The sequence below is a fragment of the Rhinolophus ferrumequinum genome, chromosome 18 (assembly GCF_004115265.2).
Source record: "Rhinolophus ferrumequinum isolate MPI-CBG mRhiFer1 chromosome 18, mRhiFer1_v1.p, whole genome shotgun sequence".
Taxonomy (NCBI): Eukaryota; Metazoa; Chordata; class Mammalia; order Chiroptera; family Rhinolophidae; genus Rhinolophus; species Rhinolophus ferrumequinum.
The window spans coordinates 59,041,047-59,060,328 of NC_046301.1; the positions used below are offsets into that span (position 1 = coordinate 59,041,047).

The following is a 19,282-nucleotide window of genomic DNA, read 5'->3' on the forward strand; positions in this document are numbered from 1 at the left end:
ATTGTCGTTCTATTTGCTGCGGATTAAGGCGGAAATTGTCAACAGGAGGACTATAATTCCCGTGATTCAATGTCATCGCGATAGCCTGTGGGACCCGGGGAAGTTTGGTTAAGTATTTCCTGTGGCTGGCTGAACGCCGGAGCCAACAGGAGAAGCACGCGAGTGCCAAAGGACTACATTGCCCAAAAAGCATGGGGAGCAACTCGGAGCCAATTAGGAGAGAGAACGAAGGCTAAACCGGCCAAGCGATCTGATTCGGGCTAGGCACGGCGCAGCTGACCGACGGGGGGCGCTCGGGAGAAGCGGGAAAGCCTGCGGGGCAAGGATGTTAGGGGTGCAGTCAGTACAGGTGACCCTACGGGTCAATCTCCTGTTCTCACTCACTTCTCGTTCATTTATTTCCATTTCATTTATTCCTCACTCATCAGTACTGACACCTAAAGGTGGTCGCCACCAGTTCAATGCCAGCAGGAATCCTTGGGGTGGGGTGAAGAGGGAAGGCTATTTCGTGAAAACAGCTCAATTGTATATAAGACAGCGTAGATGTGAGACAGCTCAGTCCCGCGGCTCCAGCGAGGAGACTCTTGCGGTGTTACAGCTCCTGCTAGAGAAATTCAGGAGGAAATTCAGGAGGAAAACTGCAAGTGCACTCCGTTGAAGCAGAGGTGAAGCTGGCTTATCCAGAGAGGAGTGCCCATCCCTGTCCCTGATAGGTCCATTTCTATGCAAATAAGGGTTCCAAACCCTCACAGTTTGATTGGTCCCTGATCCTCCTCCCATGAGAGGTGAGGACTGTGTCCCTTCCCCTTGAATGTGGGTGGACACGTGGCTGCTTTGACCTGTAGGGTAAGACAGAAGTGGTGCTGAGATTTCTGAGGTTAGGGCGTGAAAGGCCACCAGCTTCCCAGTCTCTCGACGTGCCCACTCTGGGGAAGCCAGCCACCATGAAAGAAGTCAAGACCATCAGGTGGAACAGACCACGTGTAAACCTTCTGCTCCACCATCCCAGGTGAGCCCAGTCTTCCAACCTGCCCTCTGGGGTGTCCGCCTGTGAATGAAGCTGTTTTGGACCTTCCAGACCAGCTATCCACCGTCTGACACCACCCACAGGTAACAAGAAGCACCCCTCCCCCCAACTGAGCCCTGCCCAGATTCCTGATCTACAGAATCCGTGACGTATAAGAAAATGATTGTTTTAAGCCTGTACGTTTTCAACTAGATTGTGACACAGCACTAGAAACTGGAACCTGTTAAATGTAGCTTGTGGCTTTAATTTGCGTGTCTATAATTACTAACCAAATCACGTGGTTCCCCAAGAGTTTGTTTACTACGTCTGTTTCCTCTCCAGAGAAACAGCCTCTTCATTGGGAAAATGTGCCATGGTTTAGTTTTTAAGAAACAGTCTTAATGTGTCCTTGAAGGAAATAGATAGATCTGTGTTGTTTCGCTCGGCCTGAGGTATTCGTATGTGTCTTTGTTTCATTCATTCAGCCATACTTATTGATATTCTAAACACTTACTATGTTTTGGGCCACGTGCTGGAAGCTGGGAATGTATCAGTGAGCAGACAGACATCTTCTCAAGAACCCAGAATCTGATCAAGGGAGATAACTTAAGTCAGTGTGTGTGGTCAGGGATGTGGGAGTCCAGGGGATGAATAGAGCGTTCCAGATTATTCTAGTTACCTATTTTGGCTTAACAAAGTACCCCAAGCTTAGTGACTGCTGTGGACTAAATTGTGTCCTCTCAAAATTCATGTGTTGAACCCTAACCCCCAATGCGACTGTATTTCCAGATAGTCTTTCGGAGGTGTCATGCAGCCCTGAAAGTCACTCAGTGTCCATGCTATTTGCTGAAAGAAACTCGATAAGTCTGGCCCGCCAAAGGGGAGAGAATCAGACGCCACTCTCTCAGGGGAAGAGAGTTAGAAGTGGGAGGGATGTCAGTAAGTTTGTAGGTATGTGGTTTTAAAAGCACACACAGGAGCAAAGACCCAGGGATGGACCATAGGCACATTCAGTACCTCAGTGAATCACTCCACGCCTACAAGACAGCTGGGGGGACAGAGTCCCAGAGAGCAGTTTCCAGGCTCTCGGCCTCATGTGGAAAGGTGCTGGCCCGGGTAGTCGTTGGTCATCAGCTGTGGCTAGTTGGCCCTCCGCTGTAACCAGTTAGCCAATTAGCCACTGATAATAACTGCCATGGCTGCGCTGGTTGGAGTCGAGAGTCGAGTCGGTTGGTTGGTTGGCAGGCAGAGAAGCAGACAGCAGGTTGCAGGTCGTGTGGATCCAGCCTCCAGTGAGACTATAGTGGTATGACTCCCCTACCTATGGCTCCTTTTTGGCCTCACCATATCCTGCGTTCTTATGTGGGGAGCGGGAGCTGAGACCCCGCAGGCCGCCTCGCACGACAAATGGAGCAGCGAGCAGGGTCTCCCGCACAACAACAGCATTTTAGGGGAATTCTCCACCAAAGATGAAGGGACACTCCCTTCTCTTTAAAAGTCCCAACATTTATTGCACAGTTGGTTCTTTTTATAACATCAGTGAGAGATTCAGAGCTAAACACATCTATCAAAAGGACATTTCAATAACGTCCTCTTGATTTTTCCATCAAGATAAGACATAAACAGACATTGTCCACACTACTTTCTTAGCTTTCTGTGGTGAAGTCTCCCTTTTTTTTTTTTTTTTTTATAGCAGTTGTCTGAATTGTGAGGAAACACACACACTTGAATTTTGGGGAAGGAGAGAAGACTCTACCGTGGGAGAGCTATGTGGAGGCATTTTGGTCACAGCTTCTCCAAACAGAGATGACTGACATCAGTGGCATCCAATGATATTTTGGGGACAGAGCCAGGGGTGCAGTTTCCAGGTTCTCAGCCTCACGTGAAAAGGTGCTGGCTCAGGTAGTAAATGGCCATCAACTGTGATCAGATGTCCGTCAGCTGTGGCTATTTGGCCGTCAGCTGTAACCAATGGGCCATTGGCCACTAATATAACTGCCGTGGGTATGCTAGTAGCAGATTGCAGATTGCAGAGAGGCGCGGTTTGCAGTTAACATGGTGGATTGCAGCTAACAAGTGAGGTAGGTTGGCAGAGAAGTGGACGGCAGGTTGCGGATCGTGTGGCTCCTGCTTCCTGTGTCTCCAACCCAGCCGCCAGCGAGAATATAGTGGTCTGACTCCCCTCTCCATGGCTCCGTGGGGGTTCCTTTTTGGCCTCACCATGTCCTGCATTCTTATGCGGAGAGCAGGAGCTGAGACCCCGCGTGACACCCGGCATGACAGCTATGTATTGTTTTCTTTCTTATTGAGGGCCTGAAGAGGTGACTCTCTTCGCTGGCCTAACAGAAATGCTATTGAGTAGCAGAAGTTCATGGTTCCCTATGACAACAAGCAAGAAAGAAACTTTTCTTAGGGTCTGTAATTTTTAAAATGGAAATAAAATTACCCATGTTAAGTGTACAACTCAGGGCATTTAGTACATTCCCTGTGTCGTGCAACCACCACCTCTGTTTCCAGAATTGTTTGTCACACCAGAAGGAAATCCTCCCCCCATTAGCAATCAGCCCCGGTCTATATATTTATTACATAACGTATATAATGAATGTGTTACATAATGTAAGTATATGATATATGTTTATATTATGTAATAATATACATCTACAATATAATTTATAACAAAATATACTAATGTTACATAACATGTAGAAAATATGTAAAATAATATATAATGTATAAAACATTATAAATTCATATAACATACAAAATGTAATGCATACATACAGGTACATACAGTGGATATATAATGTTTTCTGAACCATTTGAGGAAGTAGGTTGGAGTAAAACCTTTACTCTTAAATATTTCAGTGGGCATTTCCTAAGAACAGGGACATTCTCTCACAGACCCACAGTTCAACGATCAAAACTGGGAACTTTAATACTGATAAGGCCTATCATATAATCCTCCATCCAAATTCCAATGCTTTCCAAGGTTCTAATAACATCCTTTATAAATACTCTCCCTGGAAGTCAGAGACATTCACAAGCCCTTTTGTTGACAACTGGTTTATCACTGAGTCTGAGCCAGATGGGATAAAACAAGAATGAATTTTTCTCCAATTATCGCCTCCCCTGCTGTCTGTCAAATCTCCCTGTTCTGCCCTGAGGAGCACATTCTGAAACCTACCTGGTCACTGTCGGTTAAAAAGTCTTACCCTAATACATGGTGATGGAAGAACTGACTCTGGGTGGTGAACACACAATGTGATATATAGATGACGTGTTACAGAATTGTAAGCCTGAAATCTATGTAACTTTACTAACCATTGTCACCCCAATAAACTTTAATTAAAAAAAAAAGTCTCACCCTGTCCAGTCCTGTTAATTTCCACCTCTGAGCTTTCTCTAACCCCTTGACTGGCTGGTCATGTTACTGGGAAAACTTGGGTTGACGTGGGGGCCCCTAGAACCCCCCCATGCTCTGTCCCTTCTGCCTTATGTTGCACATGTGCCTGTTTTGCTTTTTCTGTCCATCCCTCACCAGGCTGGGGCAGGGCCAAAGAGGGGTATCTGAGCAAAGCAGCCATGGAGAGCACTGACCATCCACACAGCTGCCTGTCATCTGGGCGTCTTGGATCCAGAAAGGCAGGGATAGAAGGGGACAGATTCCAGAGCCTGATGTGGGTCTGGGGAGGGAACTCAGCTATCCCCTTATGATGCCGCCTGCCTGTTGTCATGGAAACCCAAGCCACTCTCTTTTGAAGGACCCATTAAGGTGCAGGATATAATCAGCGCTCTGGCCTTCTCTGGCAGACCCCCCCCCTCCCCGGTGGGAGGTGACTGCCCCTGGAGCCCAGGAGAAGCAGCCCCAGGACAATGCAGCGCCTGAGTTCTGCCCTCACCAGCCCTCTCCAGCCCTGGCTGGACATGACTTTCTGTGTGACCCCAAGTCTCCACTCCTGTCTGCACCTTGGTCACCTCTCCTGTGGAAATGAGAGAGGAACATATCACAATTGCCACATGGTCTGTGTGTACCAAACTATGAGAAGGCTGTAAAATCGTGGTTCAAAATGCAGACACTGGATGCAAACTGCCCACGTGAAAGTCTGGCTCTGCCACCCACTATCTGCACAACCTTGAGCAACTCGCTTACTTCCCTGAGCCTTGGTTTCCTTTCCTATAAAATGAGGTATAATAATGGTACCTACACATAGGAGGTGATGGATCTAAAGCTATTAAAACAGTGTCTGGGAAAAAAATGAATATATCCATCCAATGGAATATTACTCAGCCGTGAAAAGGAGGGAGGCGCCGACACTCGCCACAGCCTGGATGGACCTGAACACACGGGGCTCATGAGAGAAGCCGGACACACAAGGCCACACAGTGTGTGGTTCCATGTACGTGAAACGTCTAGAACACACACATCCACAGAGACAGAAGACACAGGGGCTGCAGGGAGGGGGATGGGGAGTGACTGCTTAATAGAAACAGGGTTCCTCTTGGAGTGATGGAATGTTCTGGAAGTAGGTAGTGGTGATGCCTGCAGAACTTTGGGAAGGCACTAAATGCCCCTGAATTGGTTACAATGCAAATTTTACGTGCTGTGTATTTTATAAGATTTAAAGGTTTTTTTGATGACAGGACAACATACAGCGACACTCGCATAGAAGAAAGGCAGAGCACTTTGCTACTTGGAGCTCCAAACAAGAGGATACAAGGTGTGCACCAGGGACCGGGTGACAGTAAGTGGGAGCTGTAGGGAGCCGCTTCTGTGTGACAAGTGGCTGGGGTTAGCTGGGTTTGAGTCATTTCCTAAGCTCCTGAACAATAGGTCTGTTCCTGCTGCCTGGTGCCTGGCCCTGAGCAATCAAAGCAGGTGTCTAGTAGACCTGGAGGCTGAGAGCTGATAAGGAAAGTGGTCCAGGTGTGGACTTATTCAATTGCTCTAGAGCAGGGGTGTCCAAGGTTTTTTCAACGTGTTTCACCAAGGGCCAGATGCGGTAAAATACACAAACAGCCGGGCCACTCACTCGAGGTGAAGTACGTATTGCCTCACCTGGTTTATTTAAGTAAACTAAATATATTTTTGGAATGTGCTGTGGGCCAATAAAAAATGGATCGCAGGTCACAGTTGGCTCGCGGGCCGCAGTTTGGACACCCCTGCTCTAGAGGAACAGATCCACCTCTGAAGTGGGCCCCTCCCTCCCTCTCTTCATGCCTGCCTGCCTTCTGTAGAAATAGATATTCATTTCTCATCTGTGTAAATCGAGTCATGGGATGGCTGAGTCAAAGGGAAGAAGGTAAACTGCCCTTTTGGTTAAGCCACTATTATTTCGAGTCTGTTAGAGTAACCTGACTACATTTCTTATATTGGCGCTCCCAGCTTCATTGCCTCACCCTCCGGTCCCTGTGCTCTTGCTTTCTGGAATCACCTTCTGAATAAACCACACACTCGGGTCCTTGTCTCAGGCTCCACTTGCATGGAATTTCAAATTAAGATCATTGGACACTGACCAAATGTAGTAACATAGCTCAATGACTTGTGCCTTCAGTTCAGATGCCCACAGCACCACTGTGGGTGATGGCTCATCTTTACCAGGTGTGGCCCTCCACATTTGCATGTCTGACGACAGGGCTCAGACACCAGCATTTCCATCTCTACTAGTTACTTACTGGGTGCTAGCACTGAACTGGGCGGGGGGGTGGGGCGGACGGAGGTATAAAGATGAAACTAGTGAAATTAACCGAGGTACCCTCTCCCAGAGGTGTTTGGGAGAAATGAAAGGTTGGTGGGGTTTTTAAAATCATTTTTTTTAGCCAAAGGAAAGAGTCCCTTATATAAGAATCAGTGGTTTAAAATGCAGGTTCTGGGGCCTGCTCCACCTCTCACTTCTTGAAACTGGGAGGGTCCTAGGGATCGGCATTCTCTGTGAGCTTCCCAAGGGGATCCCAGCGAGAGATGGTCCTGGCTGGGCTAGTTGTTGAGTGTAGCTGGTGGGAAAACGGTAGGCAATTACTCTCAGCAGGAAGGGGCCAGATCACGCAGGCTGTGTGAGGACATTTGCGTTTTATCCTGCAGGCAAAGGGAGTCTTGGGAGGGTTAAAGGCAAGGGTGGGACTTGATCAGACTTGTGTTCTAGAAAGACTCCTTGATGTATGTGGAGAATGAATTGGCTCTGTGTGTGTGTGTGTGTGTTTGGGTGGTGGTGGTGAAGGGAAGAGACCGTGAGATGACCAGGCAGTGATGGAGGCAGAGGGATGGAGAAGAAGATGGATTTACCCAGAATGACTTGCGTTGGTGAATACGGGGGTGGATGAGGAAGGGAGGGAGTCTGGGATGTGAAGAGGCTGCCACATTGGTGGGGACATGGAGGGAGGGGCGAACTGGGAGTTGGGTGGATTGGGTGTTCAGTTTGAAATGATTAATTTGGAGTGATTGTGAGACCCAGGGGGAAACATTCATAGAAATACCAGGGCAGAATCTCCTTTTTCATAGGGGTCCCTAAAGGGCAGTATCTTGGAAGCCTTTTCTCCCCCAATCTGAAAGCTCTTCCATTCCCACAGGATGATTCTAAATATACAGGAAAATCTCTCCGAATTAGCCTTAACCCAGACATTGAACCCCTCTCCCCACCCCATTCTCAAAGAGCCTCTGGCATGTAGGTGTCTTGTAATTGTATTTTCTCTGCTTGTTAATGGACCCACTGAGGCAGTACTCCCGGGAGAAAGATTTCATTAGTCTGGGGCTGAGGAGGGAGACAGGGTTGCCAGAACTAATGAGGAATCAATGCCTCATAATTGCTAATTAGAGCCTGATTCTCTCCTGGGGCTATTAGTAGGCTGGCTGACCCTTGAGTGTCCACAAATTTAATTATACTACCCAATAAGCACCTGCAGTAACCATCATCCTATGATATCTCTGGGGGAGACCTTGGAGAAGCATGATCGTCATGTATATGCTGAAACCATCAATTCATTTATTGATTAATGTATTGGTTTATTCTAGGATGCCTTTATTGATTCAACAAATGTTTATCGAGCACCTGCTGTGTGCCAGTCCCTGGATTGGGTGCTGGGAACACAGCAGTGAAAATACAATCTCTGCCCTCATGGAGCTCACAGTGTAATTGGAGGTGGCAGACAATCCTGCAAACAGTTCACACAACAATAATTGGAATAAGTACCAGAGAGATGATATCCCAGGTCCATGAGAGTGTATGATACAAACTTGACATGAGGGGTGGTGAGAGAACAAGGAAAGTTTCCCTTAATGAAATGAGGCTTGGGTAAGAAAGCAGAGGGAGCTGTAGGATGCCTTGGGAAGCAGAGCATTCCGAGCTGAGGGGACAGCACATGCAGAGGCTCTGAGGCTGGAATGACCTCGACGTGGCGTCTGTTACTGGACTAGGATGTCTCAGAGGACTGGGGGTGAGCCTCGATGCTGCCACAATTCACTTACCAGGCACAAGTTTGCACTTGTCCTGTAGTTGGTCCATGAAACTGATGGTGGGGTGGGGGAGAAAAAAAAATCATTCCTGAATTTTTTATTGAAAAGTCTCCATAGAATCCTGGTCTAGGGAGGGATTCGATTGCCATCCCCTCATTGATTCCCCAGGAAAGTGTGGTGAGGTGGTGAAGGCCCTGGGTTCAGGGTCAGAAATTTTGTATTTCCAGGACTGTGGTAGCATATGAGTGACATGGCCAACACCATGCATGGCCCATCACTGGCATGTTCACGGGGTGCATGCCCCTGTTTTATTCCTTGGAATTAGCCCATGGACTTAGCCAGCTCACCCCCTGGGTAGAAGTGATTCCTCCCTGATCCTCCTTCCCCCACACTAACTTGTCCGTCTTGGGCAGAGGTCGATGGGAATCCACGCTATGGGGAAGCTGTGACTTGTTGTCATCGTACATCAGAACAACAAAATCACTAGTCTTCCACACAGCACTGGACCATAACTTCTCCAGCCTTTGCCACCCTTTGCCCCATGTCTCAGACCCTCCCCCTCTCACTCCTCTTTCCCAGCTTGTAACATCTGGGCTTCTTGCTTCCCCACTGTCTTCTGTTCCTGGTCCCCCTGGAACGAGGCAGGGTCTGATCTCCAAGGGCCCAACTTTTACCCATGAAACATGGAATTGGGAGTTGGAAGAATGTGGGGTTGATTTGCAGGTTCACCCTTGGCCTGAGATCCCTTGGGCTATTATTATATACCTGCCCTTCTCTGGGTCTCAGTTTCCTCAACTGTCACCTGGGGTGTGTAATAACACCCATGTCCTAAGGTTAGAGATGGCATGACATACTGTATGTAAAACTCTTGCACAGTGCTTCTCAGAGAAGTCTAGAAAGAGCACAGTAATGTAATGTTGGCAGGCTCCGTTCCCCCCAGTCCTACCGATTGGGCGTCTCATCTGTTGGGAATTACAGATTTCTGTGTGTGGTTTCATGTTATCTACTCATCTGGAAAATAACGCGTTGAAGAATCCATTAAATGAGGGACAAGCCTCCAGAAGTGTCAGACACCGCAAACCATCCTCTGTTCCCATCAGGGTACAGGAGTTCCCCGTTACCTGGGAAGCTGTCCTGGGTCCTCGTGCTGAAATGAAGTCGGCCCGGGGAAACCCGCTAGGAGCTGTCCTCAGCCTTGGTGCTGAAGCGGTTCTCTTTCTGGGCCCCGAGAGGCGCTGTCCGGAGTCTCGGTGCTGAAATAAATAGCAGTTTATTTTTTTGGTCGTCGAAGAGCTGTTCTCGGCCTCGGTGCTGAAGAAACTTGACTTGCTTCCCTCCCTTCCCCGGCGCACCCCACGCCCCTCCATTCTCTGTTCCTCTGACTCTTGGGAACCCTCCTCCCCCAAATTTCTTCCCCCTCCGATCCTCTTCCTGGGATCCTGAGAACGGCAAGGAGGGAAGGCACGGAAAGGTCGCAATTAGGACTCCTATCCGCTCCTCACCTCATGGCATGTTCCCAGAATTTACCGCCCAGGTAGTCAGCCTGGTTGGTCTCCGCTTTCCAGACCGTCAAACTTCACCGTCTTTGTCGCTTTCTGGGAAGATGTCCATGAGCTGACCTGTAAATCAGCCCCATCCCCGGGGTACGGAGTACCCCCAGACCACCCCTCCCCCAATGCAACTGAAGCCCTTCTCCTGTGTGCCTCACCTGCTTCCAGTTTTGTGGGCTGATGCAGGTGTCCAGTGGCTGCCGATGGGGACGTGCGCTTTTATGGGCTCCCGGGAAGGCGGGGAGCCGGTATCCTGGGGTGGGGCTTTGCCAGCCGGCCAATGGGACTCCGCCTCGAATACAGCCCCAAAGATTACCTCATAGGTTGTGGCCTCGGCTTCAGAATAAAAGTCTGGCATCTGCCCAAAAACTGAGTAGGGGTTTTTCTGGAGGGGGAGGGTGCAGACACTCGTTGTGGTCCCCAGGATCTCCCCACTTGGCCCAACCCCCTCCTGGGTCTTTGAACTCCCCTTTGGCTCAGGAGCTCTTGCTGGCACCTGCTTCTCCCCATCTCCAGTTTGTGCTATTGCTGGATCAGGAGAGGAAAAGCTGGTAAACTGTGTTGGAGGGAAAACAGGTCAGGTTCAGAATATTTAAGATCCAGATCCAGAAACTGAGGTCTGTGGGAATGTAGGGCGCAGAGGAGCTTGGAGCAAAGATGGGGCTCAAGCCTAGGTATTCTGGTTCCTTGACTCAAAACCTGACTCATAACTTATTTTATAGTTTTGCGTTACTGAGCAGTCTCTGAGCCAGAAAACACACAAACTTGGGTTCAAGTCCAGATTTTTTTTCCTCCTTGCTATGGGACTTTGGACGCAGTCAAACCTTGCTGTGCTTCAGTTTCCTCAACTGTAAAATGGTGATAATGGTAGTATCGTCTCACAGCGTTGTGATGAGAAATTAATGATATGGCGTGGATTGAATGTTGGAAATAAATAATCAGGACCAGGATTAGGGTGAGGAAGATACCTGCCTCAGGTGCAAAATTTAAAGGGGCACCAAAAAACTCAATAATCAAAATAAATATTATTTCAATGCAATGTTTGAAGAAATCAAAATCAATGCAAAAAATCCACGATGAACAAAACATCGACATTTTAAATAAAGACAGGATCCGTATTACTGATTTTTCCTGTTGCCTCAGCTTGGCATGACATTAGAAATAATGTCTGGACATGGTACCTTTTCCAATAATGTAGCTATTGTTATTTTTTGAGACGTTTCATCCATTTATTTACTCAAAAACTTTTATTGTATTGGGCACTGGGGGCACATACATGAATTCAGCAGCCAACCTTCCTTTAGGGAGGGTGAAGACATGAAAAAGTAACTCTATTCAAACATTTGTATGATAATAGAAGGATCTGTGTCCTCGCTTGTTGTTTTCCCAACTGTGACAGTTCCCTAAGAGGGCTGATAATTCTGTGGAATCTGAGCTCACAAATGAGCTCCCTGCTGATCACCCATGGGTGGAGGAATGTCAGATAGAGCACCCAGCCTTTGTCAACACAGATGCCCCAACTAAGGGTTAACTCCATCAAGACACTGGGGCAAAGTTTAGTGAAACCCATAGGGAGTGGGTACAAAAGCTATATGGAATTCTGACACATAGTAGCCACTCAACAAATCCGCTGTCAAGTGCATGACTTGAGTGAGCTCATCTGAAACACACTAACTCCTCCATTTCACCTCACACTGAGAGGCTAGTTCTGGCTTTCTGGTTCCAAAGGAAGAGCAGGGAACTTGCTACAAAAGGAAGAAGAAGAAATGGGAATGTAGCCTGGGAATGGCTGCTTTGTTTATTGTTCCCTCCTTTTCCTTTTTTCATTCTGAAAAAAAAATTCAAACCCACAGGAAAGTTGCAAGATGAGTACAATGAGCTTCCATATCATCTTTACCTAGATTCACCAACCCATTGTTAACGTTTTGCCACGCTCACTTTTTCTTTGTCTTTTTCTCTACATTTATCCTTGTCTGTCTCTGTCTCAATCATATAAATGGCAGACAAAACTGCCCCTTCATTCTTGAATACTTCAGCATGCATCCCCTAAGATCAAGGACAGTTTCCTACATACCCATGAAGTAAGGATCACAACCATGAAGCTAAAGTTGTGACACTACTGTCTAATCCCTAGTCCACCCCCAGTTTCACTAGTTGTCCTTTATGGCATTTCTTACCAAGTTGGGGTCCAATTCAGGATTGTGCAGTGCATTTCATTGTCCCGTGTTTCCCACCTCTTTTGCAGAGATGTGGGCTTGGTAGTAGCAAGATAACTCTTAAACCCCAGAATTTTCCTCCCAACCCAGAGATCTGGTTCGCTCACTGTCTTCAATGTGGGTGTGCTCTACATACAATGCCTGCCCCCCTTTTTATACAAGAGCTTGTTTAGAGGATTTCTTAAGGCATTTCCTCCTCCAACATTCTAGAAAGACATGGCCAGATATGCACACCCCAAGCCTACATTTTTGTATTCATTCACTCCACAACAAAAATATTTTTGAATGCTTGCTATGTGGTAGGCACTGGGTATATAGCAGGGATTGAAATGATTTTTGTCCTCCATTTAGTACAGAAGACAGACAATAAACAAGTAAATAAAGGAACAAGAACAAGATAATCTCACACAGTGATGACAGCTATGAAGAAAACAGACTAGGGGATGTGATAGAGCAGGAGTCTGCAAATTTTTTCTGTAAAGGGCCAGAAAGTAAATATTTTCTGCTTTGCAAGTCAGCTGGCTTCTCTCCTGGCTACTCCACTCTGCTATTGTAGCTCAAAGGCAGCCCTGGAGAATATATAAATGAATGGATGTGACTGTGTGCCAATAAAACTTTATTTATAAAAACAGCAGCAGTTCATTTGGCTCAAGGGCCATAGTTTTCTGGCCCCTGAGGTAGAATGTGACTGGCTGGTGAGAGACACATGGCTTTGGCTGGGTGGTTGGGGAAGGTCTCTCTGGGGTGAGGCCTTCTGACCTGAGACCTGAAAGGTGAGAAGAAGATGGCCATGGGAAAATTTAAAATACAAATATTTCCTTGGGTTACTGTTTGTAGGAACGGTTAGTTCCTAGAACCTGTGTGTGTGTGTGTGTGTGTGTGTGTGTGTGTGTGTGTGAGAGAGAGAGAGAGAGAGAGAGAGAGAGAGAGAGAGAGAGAGAGAGAGAGAGACAGAAGAGGACCTGATGTGTGTGTTGGAGGATGATCAAGGGTGGGGTGGAGAGGACTTGTAGGAGATATACTCAGAGAGAGGTGGCCAGGGGTCTGGTCATTCAGGCCAGGAGCAGGTCACACAGGAAAAGCTTTCCCCCTTTCTGTCTCTCTCTCCTTGACCTTTCACTTTGTTCTGGGCTCCATGCCAAGCACTCCACATGCCAAGTATTCCTAAGGCTTCAGGGCAACCCCATAAGATAGCTATCATTGTTGTCCCCATTTTGCAGATGAGGAAACTGAGGTTCAGAAAAGCTAAGGAACGAGTCCATGGCCACCTGAAAAGCCAGCAGCAGAGCTAGGATTTAATCAGCTCTGTCCCTTGGCTCCACCAAGCTCATGCTCCTCCCCACGAACCCCCAACATTGCCTTCATTTGGGGTCCCCCTCATACCTCCAGGAGAGCAGAGGACAACTTTACACCTAGGATTCTGAGATTCTGCAGTCAGTTCTTCTAAGCTAACGAGCAGATGTGAAATGCCCCGTTTTACAGATGTGGCCGAAGCAAGCCACTTCCCCACAGACCACCGTAATCAGGGACTGGAGCTGGGATGGGGACCCCCATCTGCCACCTCCAAGGTCAAAATTCTTGTCAATTGTCCATTCCTTTCCCTGCTCCTTTCCAGAAGTCTTCATACATATATAAGCTTATACATCATTCTTCCCACACACAATCTCCCCCCCCCACCTTTTTAGGAATTCATTTCTAAAGGCAGGTATATTGAGGTATAATTTATATACAGTAACGTTCATATTTTTAGGTGTACAGTTCTATCCATTTTAGGTGTACCATTTTATAAATTCTGACAAATGCACGGTTACATATCTTATGCCATAATCAAGATACAAAATAATTCCCTTACTCCAAAAATTTCCCTCGTGCCCCTGTCTGGTCTATCTCCTCTCCCACCCCGAATCCCTGAAAACTGCTGATCTGATCTCCATCATTATAGTTTGGCCTTTTCCAAAAGTCATTTAAATGGAATTATACAGTGTACAACATTTTTGTGTCTGGCTTCTCTCGGTCTTCATAATGCATTGGAGATTCATCCACGTTGCTGTGTGTATCAGGAGTGAGCTTCTCCTTATTACTGGGCAGCGTTCCCTTATGTGGGTAGAGTACAGTTTGGTTAGCCATTCACCAGTGCAGGGGACATTGGGTTCAGGGACATCTCTAGGTTTGGGAGATTTTGAATAAAGCTGCTGGAAATAGTCACAGGTGTTTATGTGGACAATATGTTTTCATTTCTCTTGGGTAAATACTTAGAAGTAGGATGCCTGGGCCACATGGTAAGGGTACATTTGATTTTTAAGAAACTGCCAAACTCTTTCCCCAAAGTGGCCGTACCATTTTGCATTCCCGTGAACAGTGGATGAGAGTTTCTGTTCTTCCGTGTCTTCTTCATCAGCACTTGGTATTTTCAGCTCCTATTTTAGCCACCTAATAAATGTGCAGTGTTTTCTCCCCCTTTTCATACATAAGGTAGCATTCTATACACACCTTGCAAAACATGCTCTTTTTCACTTAACAGTATCAGGAAGAGAATATAATCCTCAGCAAAAAAATCTAGTTGAACGACACTCTCAGGCTCTTACAGCTCAGAGTGAGCAAAACTGGCATGGAAGAGACTCCGGGCACTGTGGGAACCCAGGGGAGTCACCTGCCCCAGTCCAGTTGGAGGAACAGAGAGAGGCAAATCAAGGAGGGCTTCCTGGAAGAAGCTTCACTGTATGAACTGAGACCTAAGACTGAGGAGTAATGAGCTGGGTGAAGTTGCAGGAAGTGTGTTCCTAAGAGGAGGAAGAGCATGTGCAAAGGCCAGGAGGAGACTCTGGATTTGGAACATTTTCAGAGTCCTTCGTCCTCTCTCCTCTTTCTGCCTATCTTTGGGTCTAACAGTTCCATTTAAATAGGGACGGTGACTTGCCCTTGCAAACACTGGCACCTTAGGCGGCTCCATTCCACCTTCCAGAATAATCATAGCTGGCGTATTTTTTTTTAATCATTGTGACCTTGCTAATTCAGGCTCTGCCCTTATTGTCTCATTCAGAAACTCAGCTTCATAGAGGGTCCTTTTTGCTCTGTTTTCTCCCCTCTGGGTCCCTAGGATCTACCACACTCTCCTGCATCCCAGGAGAAAGGCAGGTGCAGGTAGGCAGAAATGAATGAATCTCATTAGAGAATGTCCCCCACGAGACCTCAGTTAGGAACAGTAGCTAATTATCTCCAGGGATAATAATCCAGCAATGAGTACTAATTAATAGCTCATCACAGTAGAAAGAAGGGTTTAGGAATAAGGGTCTTGGGTGATTCTTCCTCCCTGTCCCCTGCCACACACACACACACACACACACACACACACACACACACACAGCCCCTTCCTCAGCCGTTACTATAGAGACCTTGTTCCTGCCACCCTCATGAGCATTTATAAATCGAGACTGCACAGATGGTGGCCTCAACAAGCCTGTTGTTCTTTCTTCTAAGGACAGTTTCTGGAGCCCTGAGGATTAAGGAAACAGGGCGACTCTGGACAACATCTGCCTGGGCTGGGAAACCTGACCCTCAAGCCCAGGCAGGGGAGATAATTGGAGGCATTTACCCAGAAGGGACAGAACACACAAACAGGACCACACACAGGCCACCCTCCTCACCTGAGGCCTCCAGGGAATCCCTAATGAAGGTCTCAGGCCTCCCGCCCACAGTGCGAGGCAGCCAGGCACTTTAACACTTCAGAGCCGGTGAGAGAGGAGAGAATTTTGTAGTGTTTGTCCTGGAATTATTGCAGTAATAGCAGCTAGTGTTTCCTGACCATCTATTTTGTGCCAAGCACTGCACACTTGATGTATAATAAGTGCATATGAAACACTATGTATAATAATTATTATAAAACTGATGATCATTTATTCGTCTAGAGCTTTGTGCATCAAACAAAGGCAAGGATCTTGTTCATTTTAATCCCAATGCCTGGAATTGATAGTCATTGAATGAATGAATGAATGAATGAATGATCTAATTTACTTCTCACAGCCACCTTGTAGCATAATTACTGAATCCCATCTTTCAGAGGTGGAAACTGAGGCTCAGAGAAGTAGAGGTGTTCCCCCAAGGACACCCAGCAAGTGGGGGGCAGAGGAAGGATCTGAAAGGAGAGGTCTTCCTATTACAGAACCCCCTACGCCTCATTTGGATGAGGCCCAGACAGGGAAGGCGACTTTCTCCAGCTCACAAAGCACATCAGGGACTGAGCAAGGACTGGAATCTGCCTTTCCCACCCCGCTCTCTGGTGTGGGGCTCTCCCATATTCCCTTGCAGTCCTTGCATAACCACACTGTCCCACAAACAATGGGCCCCAACAGTAGATATTTATGGATGATGCTATAGGGACCAAGCTCGAGCCTTCCAGAACGTTCTGGAACCCTTCCCAGGCTGTCATTTGCTCTGAGCTCACATCTGTCCAGGAGGCCAGGACCTGGAGTTTTGTCCCTGTTTGAAAGATGAGGGGGAAAGGGGAGCACGTAGTGGTCAGATTGCTAGCTTATGGTCACACTAAGAAAGGGTGGCTGGACGTGTCCCCCCATGCTGCCCTGCTGCTTCCCCAAATGACTCTTCTCTCATACCTGCCAGTTTCCAAGACCAATTTTCTAGCTTTCCTGTTGGTTCTATGACACTCACACATCCTTTCAATAAACCCTTTTTCTGTTTATATAATAATACCAGCTACCATTTATTGAGCACCTACTAGGTGAGGGCTTCACTTCATCTCATCCTCATATTCCCAAGTTCAGTGCTAGTAGCAGAAGGAGGCACAGAGAGGTTGAGATACTTGCCCAAGCTCACAAAGCAGGGAAGGGGAAGAGCTGCCACTTGAACCCAGAGCTCCTCTTGTAGCCACACTGTGTGATTGGTGTCTATGTCCTGCGAGGGTCCAGCTCCTGGTCTCCAAAGGGTGGCCTCAGGATGCAGAGTCAATGAGGAAAGCCAAGCATCTATAGACCTGGTTTCCTGTCCAGCCCTGAGGCCTGAAAAGACCTTGAATGAACATTGAACACATTTCCTCTTCTCAGCTTTTGGAGGTGCTTCAGAAACATGCATGGATGAAATACCTAGTACAATCCTCCTCGCAATCGTCCTTCCTCTGACTGACCATCTTAGCGGTGGGGTGAAGGGAGCAGAGAATAAGACCTACATGTGTCAGGGAAGCCCCTCTGATGCTACGCCATTTGTGTAGAAACAAGAAAGGTGAGAAAAAGCCAATTAGTGAATAGAGCCTTTCAGGCAGAGAGTACAGTAGGTGCAAAGGGAACAGCAGTTGCAGAGGCCTAGAGGTGGGAACCAGCACTGGAGAATCTGAAAGAAGGACAGATCCTCCCTCACGTCCACTGAGATCCTGGGCCGCTGCCCGTGGTCAGTGATAAAGTTGGTCCTTGGAGTCTGTGTTCTCTGCAATGAGGCTGAGGACTCAGAGTCACAGTACACAGTAGGTGCTCAGTTTGTTGACAAAAGAATGAACAAAGGAAAGAACTGAAAGGGATTTAAGAGCTCAGCCAGTCCAGGAATCAAAAACTCAAATGCCTGCAGGGGCATTTCATGTGAAAGCCCCCAATTTGGGCTATTTGAAAATAAATCACCTTCTCAGAGATTAACACCAAAAATCACCTTCCCCGGATGATACAGGTGCAGCGGGAGGTCCCGGAGGCCCCCCGGGGCTCTAGAATGGGAGGCCCGCTGCAGCTTCCGGCTTCCAGGGAGGATTCAGCAGCGGCATGGGGCTGAGGTCGCGGTCATGCTCATCATCCAGCCAAGGCCGCGGAGCTCCTGGAGGCAAAGCCGGGCTGCTTGGTCGAGGACATGAAATCCAGTCCCTGCAGGAGAGCCGTCTCTTCCCCCTGCCCATCAAGGAATCTGACACCATTGATTTTTTTCCTGGGGGCATTCCTCACGGAGGTGGTTTTGAAGATAATGCCAATGCAAAAGCAGACCCAGACCCCAGACCAGGTTCAAGGCATTTGTCGCCTTTGGGGACCACATGGACACGTGGGTTTGAGTGTTAAGCGCTCCAAGGAGGTAGCCGCTGCCATCCACAGGGCGGGCCATCATCCCGGCCAAGCTCTCCATCATGCCTGTGTGGGGGTGAGACTACTGGGGGAACAAGGTCTGCAAGCCCCACACCGTCCCTTGCAGGGTGATGGACCACTGTGGCTCTGGCTGAGACGCCTCCCCCGGCCCCCAGGGGCACTGGCATTGTCTCAGCTCCTGTGCCCAAGAAGCCGCTGCTGATGGCTGGTACCCATGACTGCTACACCTTGGCCAGGGGCTGCACTGCCACCGTGGGCAACTTCGCCAAGGCCACCTTTGATGCCATCTCTAAGACCTACAGCCATCTCACCCCCGAACTCTGGAAAGAGAACCATGTTCACCAAGTCTCCCTATCAGGAATTCACTGACCATTTTGTAAAGACCCGTCGTGTAAAACCCAGTTTCTGTGCAGAGGACCCAGGCTCCAGCTATGGCCACCCCATAATTTTATACAAGAAAAATAAAGTGAAACAAACTTGTAGTTTTTTTTTTTAATCATGTGGGGAGACAAACCCCAGTTCGACATGAGGCCTCCTATCTAATGCCTTCATTTTATCTCCGGACAAAACTGAGTTGAGAGCCATTAAATGAAAGAAGTTGTCACAACTCACAATAACTATGAGCGAAAACCATAATGATAATGAGCTCTGTGCACTGAATGCCTAATATATGCTTCACGCACATTCTCTCAATAAATACTTACAACTCCCACCAATAAATTTTGGGATCCTCTATATGTTTGTTTTTTTGACTGACAAGGAATCAGAGGCTCAGAGAGGTTAAGGGACTCATCTAGAGTCACAGAGCGGTAAATGGCAGAGACTGGATTGGAACACAGTCGGCCCAGAGGTAAGTCTTTCTATACACTTCCTTCCAGAGTGTATTTTTCATATTTCTGTACAGGAGGAAACCAAGACCCAGTGGAGTGTGTGTAATTCAATATAGCCAATAGCAATTGATTGAGCCATTCCTTTGAGATCCCAGATCTCAAAAC

General features: G+C 47.6%; 1 long non-coding RNA gene and 1 pseudogene across 2 annotated transcripts; one reads left to right on the forward strand and one right to left on the reverse strand.

Annotated features, from left to right (window-relative positions):
• Positions 1-3,206: 3,206 nt before the first annotated feature.
• Positions 3,207-10,212, reverse strand: LOC117038016 (uncharacterized). 2 transcript variants are annotated; one of them, XR_004425600.1, is made up of 3 exons: positions 10,162-10,212; positions 9,575-9,706; positions 3,207-3,385 (listed from the first exon to the last, which is right to left on the reverse strand). It is a non-coding gene; the product is annotated as an uncharacterized LOC117038016 (long non-coding RNA). The 2 variants fall into 2 exon arrangements; XR_004425601.1 differs by lacking the exon at positions 3,207-3,385 and adding an exon at positions 7,219-8,506.
• Positions 10,213-17,975: 7,763 nt separating this feature from the next.
• Positions 17,976-18,733, forward strand: LOC117038528 (40S ribosomal protein S2-like; annotated as a pseudogene).
• Positions 18,734-19,282: the final 549 nt, after the last annotated feature.